This window comes from Temnothorax americanus, unplaced genomic scaffold, assembly GCF_048541705.1.
Source record: "Temnothorax americanus isolate GAGA-0224 unplaced genomic scaffold, ASM4854170v1 Scaffold9, whole genome shotgun sequence".
NCBI lineage: Eukaryota > Metazoa > Arthropoda > Insecta > Hymenoptera > Formicidae > Temnothorax > Temnothorax americanus.
Window position 1 is genome coordinate 2727743 of NW_027509812.1, and position 19017 is coordinate 2746759.

Consider the following 19017-nt stretch of genomic DNA (forward strand, 5'->3'; position numbering starts at 1 on the left):
CCTGTTCCCGGTAAGATCCCCTCCTCTCCGTTGTGGATGTTATGGTTTCTCGCGCGTTCAAACATTCAATACATCACTCCACAGGAGAATCTAACATATCTCTCTCTCTCTCTCTCTCTCTCTGATATATGACTTCCTCGTAGTTGACTCTAACGTAAAAGTATAAGTAAAATGCCTTTAAAAATACTCGAATGCAACAATATTAATAAAGATAATGACTGTGCCGTAACAAATATCACGAAAGATGAATTGACGTCGATGAATCTCACACGACGATGATACCATTCGCAATTTCGATCTCGGTTTCCTCGATACATCGTACGAGTTGTTTTTCTTCGACGAAAAGTCCGATGGAAGTCGGTTCCGCTTTAATCGTGATATATGGACCAACTTACGCTATTAAATCGAATTTACTTATACGTCTCCTCACGTTTTAGGCCGGGAGAGTTTTACTAGTTTAAAACTTGTGCCGACGAACCGTGGGTGGGGGGGGGATGCGTACCCGTTGGAAAGTAGGATCCAATGAATTTATCGGTTTTCGCAGAAGTTAAAAGTCCTGGCGGGCCGATAAGTAATCTCACTGACCTTGCGGCAAGAGATGAGATTGCATTCTTTTCTCTCTTTCTCTTTTACTTTTTTTTTGTATCGCGCGTTAATTGACGTTTCCGCGAGAAACGTCGATTCCTTTCTACCGCCTCGTTTCCTCACGGTTTTGAACTCGTCAGTTCGTCAGTTTTCATGGTTTTTCTTTTTGCGTTTCGTTCCACGTTTGAAAAGCGGATAGCTTCGCGCTCCATCGCCCGGGGCAATGTTCGCCGCACGAGGAAGGAGACGTTGCTAACGATAACGTTTCATTGTAGCGCCTTCTCCTCGCCTCGGAAGGTCTCGCGACACGCCAGCTCCAATTTGTCGGCGAAAGAGCCGGGAAGCTCGGGGGAGAAAAATCGTTAACTATCCGTTTCACGGTTAGAAGCTGGGAGCCACCGCGACAAATCAAATTTGCTGATAGGGCTCGGCAAGCCCCTCCCCCCCCCCCCCCCCGAGTCTGCGGGGGAATTAACTCGATGTAGACACGCGGGGTACGTGTGTCCCCGTGCATCGGATCGGAGGATCACGAGGAACGTCGCCGTCGCGTTAACTGAAAACGCTCGTTAAAACGCGCTCATCCAGCCTCCGCAAGCAGGGGGATTCGCGTTACGATTAACTAAACGCGTATATCGGCGGGGGGAAAACGCGTTCGCGACACTAACGAGAATACCTATCGTACGCGAGGTTCGGCGTGCGAACGCTTTTGCGGAGTTTCGAAATACAAATTTTCGTTAACTTTCCCTCATTTTTGAGCCGGAATTTTTGCAAACTGCACGCCGCGGGACACCAAAACCTAGCGACAAACGCAGCCCGGAAATGTTTGTGAAACGGTGTTTGACGCGAGCTGGATTAATTAAACGAGTATCAAAAAAAGGACCCGCGTAATTATCGCGGAAAGGACGCTTTAAACGAGGACGAAAAGTGAAATTAATAAAAATAATGGTCGAACTTCCGCGATTAGGCCAACGAAGCGGTCGAATGGTCCATTTAAAACACGTAACTTTCAATTCTTGCACTGATTTTCCGTTGAACAGGAATTGATAATCGGAACTCTAAAAAGTAGTCGATTCAAATCCTCGCTCTTGGATTCGCGTCTTGAACGAATTCTCCTCTGCGAATCCGCTGTATCTAGCAATTTGGAAGACCGTATTGCTCCGTCGTGAAGAAAATTGGGAAGTCTCATCGATATCGGACGGGTACCGCTCGTTAGAAGACCCCCGCGAGCCCCCATTCACGAGGCTACGTGCTTCATCTATCATTCAGCCAGTTGTGCCATGTTTACTTAGCAAAAACACCTGTCGGCACCTCCCGTCGTTCTTCCAGACCGGCGGTGGAGGCGACATCGACGCCGATCGTTTCGCCGATGAAAACGACGAGAATCCCGGCCGGGGGCAGCCGGGTCAGGCCGGGACGCGGATTCCAATCACCGAACGGCCGGCCGATAAAAAGCCGCGGAACTCGTTAAGCCACTGCCGACGCCGCCGCGCGACTGCTCCAATCCGATACGCGGACGGATCGTCGTCGAATAAGAATCGAAAAAGCGAGAAAGAGAGTGCGGGACGAAGGAAGATGCAATAATCTCGGAATCTCGGCTGGAAAAATCCCCGCGATGCACCGGGAATCACGTCACACCGTGACTATCGACCTTTCGTGATTTACAGCGGCGCTGGGTAAAAGGTGGGCCGAGAGAAAGAGAGAGAGAGAGAGAGAGAGAGAGAGAGAGAGAGAGAGAGAGAAGGGGATGCACCCGACAGAGAAAAGTCAGAACACGACTTTTCATCGTCGACGATGGATAGGGGTCGGGGAGGGGAGCAGAAGAAGCAGGGAAGAAGGGAACGACGTGGCCCCGGCGAGAGAAAGACGCCTCGAGACCCCGGGACTCCCCGCGGTGGCGGGCGATCCCGCTTTTAAAATTCGACACCGACCACCTTGCAAATCCTGGAGCGGTTTACCGTAGCGGTTTCCCGAAGCGGTCGTCCGCTGGGAGACGGTGCAAGAGGGGGCGACGGGGACGAAAACCTTTTTTTTTCCGCGCGCGCGTTTACGATTTCGCCGGCCGAACAATTCCGCCGCGAGAGATTGACCGATCGATCGCTCGCTCCGCTCGCTCGCGATACGCGATGAGAACCGGGGACCGTGTTACAACACCGCGCGCGCGTTAAATACACGGCACGCACGAGACACGCGTACGTTCGCCACGATCGCGGGCTCGGCACTGGCGCGCGGTGGCGCCCGGACTTTTAGTTCGTGGCGCTACCGAGCAGCGTCGCGACGCCCGGCATCTCGTCTCTCTCTCCCCCCACCCCGCTGCCTAGGGAGCGGCGACGTCCACCCGGCGGCGCGGCGCAACGGCTGGCCGGGGGCCCCACTGAGTATCCCCGTTGCCCGTGCCCCCCTCCGGTCGACGATGCCCGCGATAGGTACCCCCGGCGCACGTACTGTCAATCAAAAGAACGCGAGATAGCATCCGTGGATAAAGGCTGTCAGTTCGCTTTATCTGTATTTTAGATAATGAAATCCCTAACTTCATTTTCCAGAGAAAATGTGCAATTATTCTGACGTCGATTAAGATATACACATGTGTACCTATACATATGTATAAACAGTATGATAATAGAGATCCACTCCTTTTAATTGCATTTTTGCAGATTCTGTGCTGTTTTACAATTACTTTCTTTCTTGCCTTCTCTCTCTCTCTCTCTCTCTCTCTCTCTCTCTCTCTCTCTGAAAGGTTTTAAATATAAAAAAAATCATCAATTCAAACTGCTACAATCGATAGTTTCGATACGTTTATTTATAGTTTACTAATTATAACACTAGCTCGTCTGCCGTTGAAAATAGTTTTGATTCTGTTTTACTCTATTTCTATTTTAGTATACTCTTCTAATTGTAGGTAAAATGCTTTCGACGAACATACACATTTTCTTTGACAACAATAACAAGTTAGTAATATTGCCACAAATCTCTGTTATGCAAATCGAGAACTAAAATGAGAATATGTAAATGTTTGAAACATATCTTAATAACAATGTACTTTGTATACAAGTTCTTCTTCACTCTGAGAGGGAAACATTGAAAGAATCATCGAAATAATAAATGTGCTGGTAAATCAAATTCAGCCAGCCACGTTATTTTCAATTTGACGTCAACTTTGACATATAAACTCGCCGAGAGTTCAACTCAATTTTTCGTTTATACTAAAATAGACCGCTAAACGTTGGTGAAACGTTTCACGTACGTGAACACCGTGTCACGTAAAAGGAAAAAACAGGAAGGACAAAAAACATTATAATCTGCTTGAAATGCCACCGCCTCCACTACCCGAATATACATATACGCTACACGAGATCCATTTAAATTACGTAAAGCGAGAGATCTCGTAATCTCGATGTCCAAGACTAGTCCTGCGCCTGGTCTCCTAATTAGTCTAATCGCTCTGTATAAAACAACACATAGATGTACGACTCTGTATATACAAATGAGAAAGAACTAGAAATACGTGGAATTTCACATGAAAAGTAGGTTGACGGATATCAAACGAATTATGATTGAATTGCCACGGTCTCGTCGTAAGAATAATAAAAAAAGAAAAACAGTGCGTTATTATTATCCATCGTCGATAGTGCGCAACCGTTCTCTTTTTGAATAAATAACAAACAGGAGCACGAAAAAGGGAGGGCTAACCGCGATATGACGTTAAAAAAATCAAAACAAAAGGGGTGCTGTTTCGCACGTCACGCCCTTTATATCTACAATTGCGTTGCCATGGTAAAGGGAAGCTTATAGGATTTCTCGTTTCTATCACTGGTTTACTATAGTTTCCAGTTTTCCCCCCACTGCGGGTGGAAAAGCGGTAAGCAGCTCTTTTTCCGATGCGCGGCTCTTACCGAGCTGAGATGGAGCCTTTCAAGAACATCTTGTCGAACGTCTCAGCGACCATGGGAGTAACTGGGAAGAGGAGGAAAGGAGAAGAAGAAGCGGGAAAGAGAAAATAGCGGTGAAAGGGGACCGGAAGGAGAACCGCGAGAGAGGTGAGAACGAGGCGCGTACGCGCGTACACGTCAATGTCGGTAACGTACGATCGGAGGTATTTCCGCACAATTGGCCGTGATAACGCTCGCAGCGGTAACTTAGTTGTCGTCGCTATCTAACGATTCCCGACGAGATACCGACGAGAAAGATAGGGAAGATCGTGTTCAGAAATCTTACCGCGCTCGCTCCGCCGCGCCCGCGCCGCACGGCGCCCGTCGAACGTTGTTTCCAGCCGGTTTCACTTGTATGTTTCAGGAAGATTGCTCGCTGTTCATTAATTAGAGTAATTAGCGGCAGCGTTAAGAGTATCGCATATTCTTATTCCGAATTATGCGATGCATTTGTGTGAGTTCTAGTCGCTTGTAGAAACGCGATAAGTAAATTTCGAATCGCCGGATCTGACAGACCGTGGGACAGCTGACGATAAATTAGGCTCTATCTTCTAAATGCAAGGATAAATAGAAAATATAAATGTGACTCGTAACGGAATCGTGAGCATTGGCGCATCGCGTCGCATTTTCGATCGAAGATTGTAAAGTAATGAGCGCGATTAAGCACACATATGAATAAGCTCGCAGTCGCTCTATAGTATACCTGCCTACAGTATACCTGCGAATTAAATTCCGCAGAAAATTTCAAAAAGGGAAACACGTTGAGCGCAAATGTCCCGAGACTTGTACTTTACATGACATGACTTTTCACCGCAAAAACAAGCCAGAAATAATATTTAGACGGACGGTCATATTCTTCCTCGCGAATCGAGAGCTTAAAAATCGAATTGAATGTCATGCACCGACGAGTTTAATCCCGACAGCGTGATTTAATGAGCGGGTTTTCGTTCTCGATTGTGAAAAGGAACGTGCGTCATGTGTGCGCGCGTATATCTAATGGAGGATTCACACTGCGTCCGATGTTCGACGTACATACGACGATCCGACATCCAATAGGAAATTTTTGTCTCTAATAATAAATTCTGTTATTGGATGTCGGATCGTCGTACGTCGAACATCGGACGTGATCGGACGCAATGTGAATCCTCCATAATATAATATAATTTATAATAAAATTAATCTGTAAATATTAATGAAATAATTAATCGTGTGATGGAAATGTCGCGGGAACTCGAGGTCAAGTGAACCACCGACAATCGTAATAATTCTCGATAATTTTGCGCAAAACGGTGATGCGCGAATCGACAAAAGTAGAATTCTCGCATAAATGGCATTGCACGGCACGAAATGAGGAATGATGGTTTCATCACCGAATAGGAGTGCCTAAAGACTAGGATAACTCGTACCGACGTGTGCGGGCATGTTACGCGCACACACGCGAAGAATGAAGAATGGAAAGCCCCTATCGGACGTCAGAATTCTGAAGCAGCCAATTCCGATAACTTAAAGCGGAATGTACCAGTTCGCGTAACGCGAACTCTTTCGAGCGTCGATTCGAGGCAAGGCGAATTACGAACGGATTGGCCGATATTCTACTGGATCGCCCTCCGTTGTGACATATTATTAATTAGCCATTAATCGGCAAATTCCGGGATAAAGCGAAAACGTCCGATTGAATGTTTTCGGGGATACGAGGGATTGCAATATGCGGACGGCGGAATGCGAGTTACGGGTGGTAGGGGGGGGGGGGAGCCGCTGATACGCGAGAAGCGAAAAGAGGGTGGAAAAGGGGATAAACGCAACGAGAGCGCACGCAAGCTCCAGCTGCATGCAATAAACGTGCATTAAGCCACGCACATGTAGTCCGAAACCATCGGGATTATAGCGAGAGCTAATTAACCCTATCTCTCTCTCTCTCTCTCTCTCTCTCTCTCTCTCTCTCTCTCTCTCTCTCTCTTTCTCTTTCTCTCGCTCTCTTACTCTTATCGTCTATGTTGCGCCACTTCACAGTTACATACTATTTTGACAAGCTGAGTAAATTGCGCGACTACCCGTCGATTGCAACTTTATATAGGTGGCAGCGGCAAAAGAATTTGCAGCAGAATATTTCGTCGTTTGACAACCAAACAACGAAATTTTCCGGTTTCGGGCGCGCCACGCGAAAGTTGAAATATCCGAAAAGCGCAAGCACTTTTTGTTCGATCCGGCTCAATGCGTGTGCGATAATCGGTTGTGGTGCAGTGGCCGACTAAACGAATTGCTATCTGGCAGCCAATTGGAATCTCGATGCGTCGAGTCGCCGGGCCGCATTGTTGCAGCGCAACCGTCGTCGTGGATATTCTGCCTCTCTCCACCTCTCTGCTCCCCCTTCTCTCTCTCTCTCTCTCTCTCTCTCTCTCTCTCTCTCTTTCTCACTCCCTCTTCCTCTCTCTTTCCCTCTCAATGTCCAGCAGCAACCACGATTCGGGCGGGCAGCAGGCGCGAGTAAACGCGGAGCTCGGCTGTTTGCCTTGGCGCGGTGCTCGATTAATTTCTCGAGCAAAGCCTGCGGGCTCGAAGGACATTGGCACCAATTGTTTTCGGCTTTGTCGTAGCTCGGCGTTGAGTAAACGTCCGGCAGAAACCCTAGTCCGTTTCCTAATTAAACCAGCCCTGTGAGACAATCACGTCGGGGGAAAACCGGAATGGCGAAGGACCCCCGAGGTCGCAATGATCGCATTCACCGTTTACCACTTTGACGTATTTGCCTAAACGATAACATGGTAAAGCGAATCTAAATTTGCGTAAAGCGAAAATACCGCGCGCACGACGGTGTAATTTAACTTTACGATCGAGGCGATTATTCAGGTTTAAGGCAACAAAAGTAATCGGGTGTTGTTACTCCCTCTGTGCCCCATAAAAGCGAAGCGTTGCGGCGAACGAAATACGAACATCGCGTGCGGTCGTTTTATTTCATCCTTATCATCCTTTAAGGGTAACACTTCATAGAAGATACGCGCGCTTTCTCACGATTACAGATTTTTACGTGAAGGGTGACAGACTTTTTGAAGGTAATGGAAATTTTTGATTAGCGATAGAAATCTCTCAAATATGTCTTCGTCCTTTGTCATCGTCGCCGCTTAGAACGTCGCGGAACGAGATGGACGGCGAATTTTTCGATCGTATCAATATCCGGCGCGAGGATTTCATCTGCCGGGTGCGTCTGTTTGCTCTTTTTCGACGATCCCGTGGAAACAGGGCACGTCGAAACGAACGACGGCATGATGAAAGACGAGAAAACGATGAAAAGTGGACAGTGACGAGGATTCCTTTCAGCCGATTCGATGCCTACACGTCCGCGCGCGTGAAAGCGCCGACGAAAATCGTCACGTTCAGTTTCTCCTCCCTTTCCTCGTCGCGCCGTCCACCCGCTCTCTTCCTCGTCTTCCTTTTCTTCTTCTTCTTTCCATGATCTCTTTTGTTACTTTATCCGGATGTACACGGCAAAGACATTCACCGCCGTCGTTGTCGACCCTTCCGACGCAACGCGGGACGCGGAACGTCGGACAACGGCATAATAGACCGCCACGTTCAACCGACAACAACGAGGGTGATCGCGCCCTTTGACGAGCCCGCGCTGTCAACGGGAATACGCATTAGATCCGCCATACATATAGGCTTCGATGCGCTTCGCGCTGCCGTTTCCCCGCGGTCGACCACAATTCCTATTCTCCGCAACCGCGCCGCACCACGTGCGCCAAACTCGTCGTGTAATATGCATCAAAATGGAATCTAATACTGTTCGAGCGCGTGTGGCGCAGCATTCGGGCGATATCGCGCATTTTCTAGTATTTTAATGCGATCGAGAGGAACGTACACGGAATACTTAATGCGGTATGTACATGCGTAATCGAGGCCGCGCGGCGGCGCCCCGGCGTGAGGAATCGCGAAAATCCCGTGGCTGCGGCAGCAACGAGAAGTCAGTCGAGAGCATCGAGGGAATCGACAATCGCGCGTGTCGAAGGGGATTAACACAGATCCGACCTCGCAATTGTTTTTTTACACGCGAATGCGGCGCAACAATGGGGGCATTCTTAGCCCATATAAGTGCGCTCGTTACGACACACTCAACATGCCATTGGTGGACAAAAATGTCCATAATTTTTTTTCCCATTGAGCATCGAGCGACGCGTTCATTTTCATTCTCGGTTCTTATCGCGGCGTATCGTTTGTCGTTTGCCGCGTAGGGGGATTGCCGTTTATTCCGCTTGCCCTTGTTTTTATTGTACGGGCTACGAGCACACCCACCCCATCCGGTGGTGAAAACGACCGCACAGTATCATCCGCATAGTAATCCAGCACTCGCACGTATCTCGGCAAAAGAATATATCTCTATCTACCTGCGCGCATTTCTATGTAATGCTCATTAGCGGTAATAACATCCGTCGAACGCGACGCTGCATTCAAAACTTAATAAAAGTCGACGGCGCTCGAATATTCGATATATTCAGCAAAATAACCCAGCGAGGGTGATGAGACTGACGGAGAACGATGGGATATAACATCGACCGAAGATACTCGATATCGAAACTTCTGCGAGAAAGCGTAGAATCAAAGTCTGTGCGAATTCAAAGTGATCGAGAGAGCGGAAAGAAGACCCGACGATAATGTAATCACGAACGAAATTTCCGCGGTGTTTTCCGAAGTGACGAGGGCTCATTAAAGAGTCAACCGATTGATTATCCACATCAACAACGGTATCGCTCGGGGGTCCGATGACGAGGCGTGACGGTAGGCAGAGGGGAATTGTTGAAATATCTGATTATTTATACACACATTATATACGCGTGCACGCGTATCCCAGCTCCACGCGTGTCCGCGTTTATCGCGTCCAGCTCAATATTTAACGATAGGGTTTGCCCCGAAACGATATCCATTAAAACCGGAGGTTTCCAGTTTCCGGTTTCCCGTTTTTCCAATTGTTGCACGGATAATGGTATTTATGTAGTCACATTTTTATACATATGTATGATACATATTATATGATTACATAGTGTATAAAGACGTTACGAGTTAATTTATAAAATGTGCCAATTTAAAATTCAGTTTTAAACATGAAAGGACTTGTAATTTTGCAAATCAACTGTTTGCAACAAATAACGATAACTCGCTATATTTGTAGCTACAGTTTAGTATAAAGTTTGTAACCGAAGAGACACGTAAAATGAGGATGTCTATACCATGTGACCGTACGAAATATGCTTGGAACTAATCGCTAAACGGTTGTTGAAATGGAGAGATTTGATGATGAACCAATGATGAATTTAATAATCGGCGTCAGAGTACCATTTATAGGTACGGCAATATATTTTATGTTCAAACAGATTAAATTAACTGCGATATTAGTTATTAGCAAATTATGATAACTATAATTATATAAACAATGCAAATATTTGAGGAGATTTATTTCCCACATAAAATACACCGGGGAAAACGGCAATACATTTGTTTAAATAACAGTAAAAGAAACAAAAATAAAAATTTTACTCCCGCTGAAATTTTGCTGTTTTTCAGTTAAACAAATTTCAAATTGTTCGTAAATATTTTCGCCATGTAAAATTACACTGTGAAAGGGTCGACCATGCAACTGCAACGTCCATATATGCGTGAAATTTTACCAATTAATCTTTCGACGCTTTTTTTTATCGCGACTGACTCCGTGACGGTTTATGTGAGTTTTTCACTCCTTTTTTATTCCCATCTAAGCTGGGATACGACGAGTTGACTTGGATTATTTGCCAACTTTTAACGAGACTGATTACCATTTTTATTAATCGATCGACAGCTCGCAAAATGCGCGCGACCGCTGACAGCGACATAATAACTCCTTGGTGGAGGACTCTCGCGCATTTATTTGCCGGCCGCCTCGGTATACCGAGCACGTCATTCTGGCGGCCCTGAAAGTTCGCGAGAAGATATATAAGATACGTCCAATCGTTAGCGACGTCGGCGTCGGCTTTAGAACTACAATTTCATTCGTTAGATCATCGATTCGCTCTCGTAGCTGGAGTAAAAATATCACCGCTCCATTAAGAAAACTGAAAATATCACTCTATCCTAATTAGTCTCCGATATTCCATCGACATTCTGGATCATTAAGTCAGGAAGCGAAACTTAAATATCGGTTACCTCGTTAAGAAACGTATTGAATAACGACAGCTTGCGCGCGCGCGCGCGCGTCATATCCTCTTCCTCCCTTCTACAGTTCTCCGGATTTACATAAAAATATATGATCATCATTAATCATCCTGAGTTCGCAATTGCAGTCATTTAAAGTTAATTTTAATATTCTCATATAACGCATTTACCATTTTGTGGGAAGTAACAACGATTAAACAGCGAGCGAGATAATGAGCCTCAGAAATAATTCTATTACCCGATCGGACGCAAACCGATTAGCGCATAAGTGACGAAGATTAGTGTGTCCTACGTCAATCAAAATATCACGTCCGGCTGATATACGCATGCGAGATTTAATAATTCACCGGCGCGCAATTGTTGTGTAATCTGAGCATTTGCGTGCGTAAATGTTTGAACGAGCTGGTAATAATAACAAATCTGCAAAATTGAGTGGCGGGATCGATAAAAGCGCAGGCGCCCGATTCGACTCGCCGAGGAGCAGCACCACGCCCCAATCGCGAGGAAGGATGCATGTAACTGTTGCAAAATAAATCCTTGCGCCCGGCGGAGAATCGCTCTTTGACGCCCGGAAAGCGAACCACTGAAAACGCCCGGGTGCATGGCTCCTACGCCACCGCAGCAGCGCGACAAAGGATGGCTCTGCACGGCACGATGATTTTGCAAAAATCATTCGCCGGCACCAGGAGCGGTTCGAATTTCTATCCGGTGATCCGACGCGCGAAATAGGGAGAAAAACGGGATAACGAACGAACACGCTCCGCCATTCTCTATTGCTCGCTACGCGATATCCAGGATGGCGACTGTATAGTTTAGATCACTGGACAATTGGTAAATGGCCGAAATTGAACCGGCAGACAGCAAGATTTGACGTAATTATTTACAAACGCTCAAATCAGATAATTTTAAACAAGATTATTTTGGAATTTTGAATACGTTTGCATTTTGGATTACGTAGAGAAGTTGCCTCTAGAACGTTTTGTGCTGTATTTCTTGTTTTTCGTTTTTCATTATCAATGTGCTCATATTTGTAAAATAAAATAATTTGTCCTATCTTCGTTGAAAAAAGTAAAGCACTAAATTAAATCTAATACGCAATCTGGCCTTAATAAAGTTCTGATATTGATTCCACGTAATCAATATCGTAATATGCAACGTCGCAGTTCCATCAATCAGCTCCGCAACAGTTGAAGCGCAAATAAATATCTGTGTACACCAGAGAACCGGGTCTGCACCGCGCGCTACACTCCGCATTTGCCAAAGAGCAATTCGAATTTCTATCCAGTAATTATCTATTAAAATGTAGAGCACTTAAGCGAAGTTGCAAACTGAATAAATTCGCTTCTTGAGGACGAAGATAGAACGAACGCTTGTGCACTGCCGCGGCGGCATTAAGGTAGAGGGACACGGAGAACGAAGCTCCTTGCGAAATTACTCGGCGCGCGCGTTTCGATTCGTTGCTTTACCAAGTACGATGATTTCCCGCGGGACGAATTAATTATTGAGTAATTAATTAATTGATCGACGACTTCTCTGATCCCAAGCCGGAGAAGTCTTGGCATCCTCCTGCATTTTCTATGACGTTGCGATACCCATAATGCGATGTGTCACTTACGCCTACTCCTATCAAACTGTTAATCTCTAATTGGCGAAATTGAAGCACTCCACATCCTAATTCTCTAAATTCGAATCGCACGCAGCGTTCTTTAGCGACGAAATATCCATGAAATGTAATAGCTGTGTGATCACTTGATATTCAATAGACATTTAAGAGGATGCGCGTATATACTCCCTCTTCTTGCGCTTTACGTGACTTTAATGCGAGGGGATTTAAAGCCGATAAAAAGACGCACATATTTTGCTTCGCTCGGGCGACAGTGAATACGAAGCGTAACGAGATAAAGCGCAAAGTAAATAGGTGAAGAGGGAGAGCGCGCGAAAGAGAGAGCGAAAACACATCGGGAGGGTGAAGGGTGCAGGGTGGAGGGAAAAGAGGCAGAGAAATTTGCAGCCGGGGACCTCGCGACCCGGATTCTTCGGTCGGTCGATCATTCGCGACGCGTCGAGCTTTCTCAATGCATCATGGGGAAAATACAGTCACCGCGAAATCATGTGCTTCTACACGAAAAGCTTATATCAGGGGGGACGCGATTTATCACTCATTTAACGCGCGTCATCGAGCGGTTCCGCTCGAAGCAGGATCCGGCCACCAGGTCGCGGAATCTATTCGCGAGTCTATCATGCACGATCGAACATTACTCACATACGTAGATATAATACGTTTTTAATATGATTGTCATAACTTTTTGATTGTTGAAACAGCGTGTTACGCCAATTTAAACACTTGTAGATAAACCACGGTATAATTTATCTTTCGACAAACATGTGTACAGAATGCAGTGCTGGACATTTTCCAGCGAGTATGAAATTACGCTTCATCTCATTGGAACATCTCATTTTCAGCAGAGCAAAGCGTACGGATTGCGTCTTGCGTCGTATTTCGCGATAATTTCCGCTCGACCTTTATCCCCTTTGTACGGAGATCATCGTATATTTATTTTTATATCGAAAGACACAGTGTATCAGTAATAATATAGCAATGCTGATTGAGCCAAGATCCATCGGTTCGCTCGCGTGAATAATGAAAATTCTTAAAGCACGTCCACTCACATTCCTTGGCAAACGCTGTATTTAAAAGTGTAGCGTGGCGCCATTTGTTATGAATAACAAATTAAGTTCACGAGTCAACGTGACGTACGCTGTTTCGCAATTCGGTAGGTTAACGAGCTAGCTTGTTAAAAATGAAGCTGTCTCATCGCCGGCGCCAGCTCGTCGATCGTGGAGGAACCCGACGTTTTAAACCAAAACCTTTTTTCCATTTACGCGCACATATATAATCTGTACACAGATTTACGTAGCTTCGTCGGCGGCGGTAGTTGATAACATTGATTACGATCGGTTTACGCGTTAAAGCGTATTTGCATAAAAGTATACGCTCTTCCATCGGCAAGTTTTTAATGTCATTAAAATGCGCTTTGCATATTAACTCTTCGACAACAAAGTGCCCGCAGCTTCCGTCGTTTCTCCTGAACAGCGCGCAGCAGAGCCGGAAAATTGCGTTTGACGCTTAGCGAGAGCTTTAACTGGTGTTTTTCTTGAAGAAAATTACACATAAAACGCATCTGAATAAAGCGCGGGGCGAACATTACATTTTTCATGACAACAAATCCCTTTTGCTCGCAAGCGTATTATTGCAGCGCTTCTCTCATTATATGCACAATGGTTTAACCTTTTTACAGAAATCCGCGCAAGTGAATTACGCCCGCCCATGATATATAAGATGTCTCGCTAATTCGCATCCGTATGCTGCTGCACGCGCATAATTCGTTTACACCGATTCCCGCGGAAAATAAAACAACGGTACTTACAACGTTGCGGGCGCGCGTATGCTGGAAAACCGAACTGCTATATACATGAAAAACGATATTGTCGCGCGCTTTTTTCATCGATTCCCCTTACGCGAACGGGGAGTCGGGAAAGAAAGGCGAGTCGTTCAATTCAAAGGTGTGAAAATGTAGATAGAGGAAAAAAAGAAACAGAAGAAGAAAGAAGAGAAGGCACGCGAGGAAGAACGATAAAGAGCGCGCCGGAGGGAAGAAAGCGAGCTGGTGAAAATGCTGGAGCCACCCTCCTTAGGCATTTTCAATTACGCGAAATTACTTTGGGATATTAATAATGCCGGCTGATATTTACGCTGTTGGCGGTGCCGCCGCCGACGTCGTGTTGCTGTGCGGTGCCCGTTGTAAATAAAGTATATATAGAACGCCGGCAAGTAAAGCTTTATTAGGGAGTCGCGTGCGCTGGAAATATGCGTACCATATCGGGGTGTACGCGGCTATGTAGGGCTACAGAGTAATATAAAATCATATCGTTCCAATCGGCGTTCCAATGCTGTAAAACATGATTGAACCACCTCAGTCCGCACAGTCGCACATTCAGAAACAGATGATCTTTGAGTTCACTCGGTTTCGATGTACTTTTTTCCATAAAGAAAGGTTTGTGTCAAGTCTTTATAAGAAATTGAATTAATAATTATTATGTATTATAAGTTGCTTCATATACGTATATGTCTTTGAAGTTACTTATAGCTGAAATTTAAAAGTTTGTATTCCTAGATAACGCGCAATGTTCTATGAATATTTCACATAGCATTAAATATTAGTGTTGTTTTCAAACTGTTAGTTATCAGTCTTCACGATGGAAACTGTAGAATTATCGGAGCATGATTTTGTCCGCAACAACCATAATGTACCATTTGTGATTAACGCGTTTATTTATATGAGAGTTTATTCATTTATATTTTATTATATTGATATAATATCATTCGTATATGAATATATTATAAATTTGTTCAGATAAATGCTTTAACACACATTGCAAATGGAATATTATGTTTATTACAGGCAAAATCATGCTCCGATAATTTTATAACTTTTGTCGCAAAGATTGATAAAAAACGATATTTTATAAAAAATACTCTCACAAAGATATACCTGACGCTACATAGAACATTCATAAAATGTACTAAGCTATCTCGATTTTCGCGTAATCAAACGGACTATTTATATAAAACACGGCATTGCTTTCTTATATCTTGTATTTCCGTGCTATCGGATTATCGAGCGCTCGGCATAGCTTCTGCAAAAGAACGGATCTAAAATTTGGCGGTAGTAATTTCAGTGACGGCCACGAAAATCGCAGCTGTCTTTGGGATACGTGAATATATTAACTGCATCGATTGCGTCTGATATTTGAAGACGGCGTGATCTTCAAAATTTTAATACCGAGTGTCGGGTGTTGTTTGATATTATTAAAGTTGGTGAATAAACGACGTGGCCTCTATAGAGCAATGGCTTTCAAAGCTGCGATTACTTATTCATGCTATAATGTACGTATATACGAGTCCACAGCGTGCGTGTATACCAGGCTGGCACGTGCGCGAGCACGAGCGCGCCTATGAAATAAGTAATTCGATTTCCGGTTTCGCGTTTCCAAGAGTATTACGTTCAAAAGAGGTTTATTCGTTTACGCGCTCGCGATTCCTCGTATCTTCAGAAATTTTCGACGAGCAAATCTCAATTTGATTTTAGCTCCCGTCCTTCCGTCACGGTACACATATAGGACGCGATATTCCTTTAATCTCGGTTTCGATCTCTCATATCGCGCGCCAAATTCCCCAGCGATACAAAATGTGTAAGATGACGATTTGCGCGATATTCCAAAGGTGTTCAGCAAAATCTTTCGTGCGGTCTTACGCGCTAATTGCTTTGCTTTGATTGCGCGCAGCTACCAAAATTCAACGGATTTCCCAAATTAACAATCTTTGAGCCCCGCGTAGCCTTCTCTACCGGGGGTTAAATCCGGCTGCTCTTGATTCGGCGCGATTAACGCACTAGCTTGTATAAATATTACATCCAGCGAGAATGCCAGGTGGGTCTAAAGTGATTAAGTCCGCCAAGAAGATAGGAATGAGTTATTACATCGGCCATAGAATGCAGTCAGCGGTAACTTTTGCACGTTAATCTTACTCTTTAGACACGTTAAAGGGGTGTAATTTGCTTACATTCGAGAATTATCGAGCCAAGGGCGGTCTATACCTTTATGAGAATACGCATACGTTCAAAAGTATGTAATAGCTGCAAGAATAACATTCTTTTCTAGCTTTTACTTTCCAATCTGTCTTTCAGCAGACATTCAAAGATAACGGATATTCATACTCTACTAAAAATTTCTTTGAATTATTCATCAAACTAAATCAATAATACGGATGTACAGTTTTTATGCATACGTATAGTGTCTGTATATCGGCGTATATATGTATGTGGAAAAATATTCGATATTATCCTTTTCGTCATTTTAACGTAACTCATTTTTGGCAAAAATTGATTACGTAATGTTTGTGAACATTTTAATTATTTTACATATGTATAAAGTTGTGCAAGAAAAATATGCATATGCTTCGCGGAAAAATAATCCGATTTCAAAAAGTAATTACTTCCGATGCATATAAATGTTTACACATGTCGTTTTTAATATATCCGTAACCGAAACACGACCCAGTATTTTAATCACAACAGTACACGGGGCAAGCAAATATATTTCACGGCATTAAATTATAATCTAAACATTCTCGTTTCACCTAGCTATTCCAATATCTGCTTTAACAAGGGAACCAAAATAACCACTTATTTTATTAATTATCTGCTTGCGCAATTAAGCGAGTTAATGGTCGAAAATGGAAGAATAAAAGTATTCGTCTTGTTCGAGAGCCGATTCGAGCCGGCAATGCCATTCGCTTATTGTGATCCAATTAACCTCGTCGCGGTGGAAGTTACATTACGCAAATTTAATCGCGACAGATTAAATTGCGTTACATTTCATGGGCCTATAACGTTTCACAAAAGCGCTACGCGAAATCCGTTGTAACCTCTGCGAAAGCGGAATAAACGCACGAATTTCGCGGAGAGTGCGTCACAATTCACGAGTTTTGCGTCGGAAAGTTCGTGGACGGTGTTGGTGGAGCGACGATGTAAAAAGGTCCGCCGGTGTCGGCGGTTTAATTACATTTTTCACCGCTTCTGTATATCAATATCAGTTTAGACTTTGGCGATTAACGGAGCCGCCGTGTTCGCCGCCCCCGGAGTTCGTTGCGGTCGGTATAGTGGGAGCGGTGGGGTCGGTTGATTGTGTAACTCTAATGCCATCTATCACGCCTTCATTCCCCATCCTCGGACCTACCTTCCGCAGGCGGGGGTCGGGAGGGACGAGGGATAAAAGCGAGGAAAAGTAGCGTCTCGAAGATGAATGGTTCGGGCATCGATGATGCCGAAAGCACGGGCGCGGGCGCGGGCGCGGGCGAGGGAGAGGGTATCGAAAAATTTGCCGGTAAGAACAGCGCCAGCGGTTGGCGAAAAATCGCTAATGGACCATTCATTTTTATTTGGCGCTGTTGTGTTACTTCTTGCGCGCGTATCCGGGAGACGCGGGACCGGTATCTCGACTTTATCCCAGGATAAAGAATTTATCCCCGCGCGAATGGAATTCCCGATTATTCCCCTCCTCTTGACGCGGAGACAGCGTTATAAGTAAGAAAACGTGTAGCAGTTTTCGAGACGCGTCCCGTCTTTTAAAATGGCTAAACATTCTCTTTTTCTCTTCATTTCGGTCACCGCATGCAGAGATACAATTTATAGAATATACTCAATATTAACACAAACATCTCTCGTCTGAGGCTACATCTGCTCGCTATATCTTTAACTACAAACGCCAAAGATAACGCGCACCGAAATACTTGGCCTCAATCCCTACTCTGCAGCGGTTCAAAAAAGGCCGCTATCAATTTCTTTTCAGTTTCGAGAAAGAGCAACATTCGCGTCACGAGGCCGCATATATCTTGGGTCTAATTATTATCGATCGCATTGACGTTGGAAAGACCGCAAATACCGTAATGCGGGTATGTCGCCGGGGTTGTCCGAGAGACGTTTGACAGCACGGCCTGAGTTTGGCCCGCACGTTCCGCCGATATTTCTGCAACGTAAAGCGGAGAATGCGGCTTACACCTCCGGAATGGAATAACGTGGTGGAAAATGCCGCGGGATGATGCATGCGCCAACTGGCGCTGGGATATACGGATGAGAAACAGTGTCTTACGAGGGTAGAGACTTCGCTCGGTTTTTTCGGCCGTTAGCTCTCGTCCGACGCCACCGCCGGAAGCATCCGTCTACCCCAGCATCTTCTCCCTTCGCTGGATGCAAACTTCTCAACCGCGCGCGTTTACACGTCGCCTCCCGCGGGGGCCTTCGGAGGGGTTCCACAAGCACGCTGATAGATTTTTGCCACCGTTGAAAAAGTTTCGCAATTTCCGCCCAAAAAAAAAAACGTTCCATCTACTTATTTATCTCGCGCGAAACGTCGCTGATTGACGTAAAATTATATTTTCCGCGTCGTCGCGATTATCGAGATGCTCGTCTACTCGCGCGGCCAATCGTTAAATGTACGAGCGTACTTTTGAACGCGAAGCGCAACCACCGCGTCGGATGATCGTCGAAAAAACGACTGTGTCACGTCCATGCGTTACACACAAAGGTTCAATAACCGATAAAATCAGCTTTCAACTGCCGGCTGCGGCCACTAGTAATAATCGAGAGCGTATAAAGTAATACATACGTAACATTAACATATACATATTAGATGTACGGACATGCGGGACTGGCGATTGGCGCGATTGAAAATCTCGAAAATAAGAGAACATATCGCGCGCGTGCAGTAT

The 19017-nt window shown here is 45.1% G+C and overlaps 2 protein-coding genes across 7 annotated transcripts in view; one reads left to right on the forward strand and one right to left on the reverse strand.

Annotated features, from left to right (window-relative positions):
* LOC143908059 (synaptogenesis protein syg-1) overlaps nucleotides 1–19017 on the reverse strand; it is a 356526-nt gene that overhangs the window by 264770 nt on the left and 72739 nt on the right. For 3 of the 6 annotated variants that reach the window (XM_077425338.1, XM_077425337.1, XM_077425334.1), the window contains exon 1: nucleotides 2514–2791. The exons of 1 other annotated variant lie outside the window; for it this stretch is intronic. The gene's annotated coding sequence lies outside the window, so the exon portion shown is untranslated. Of the gene's footprint in view, nucleotides 1–2513; nucleotides 2792–19017 lie in introns of those variants that run through there. 2 more of the 6 variants (XM_077425335.1, XM_077425336.1) reach the window with 2 other exon arrangements.
* The window catches only part of LOC143908061 (uncharacterized), a 217848-nt gene that overhangs the window by 118859 nt on the left and 79972 nt on the right, over nucleotides 1–19017 (forward strand). The window lies entirely within an intron of this gene.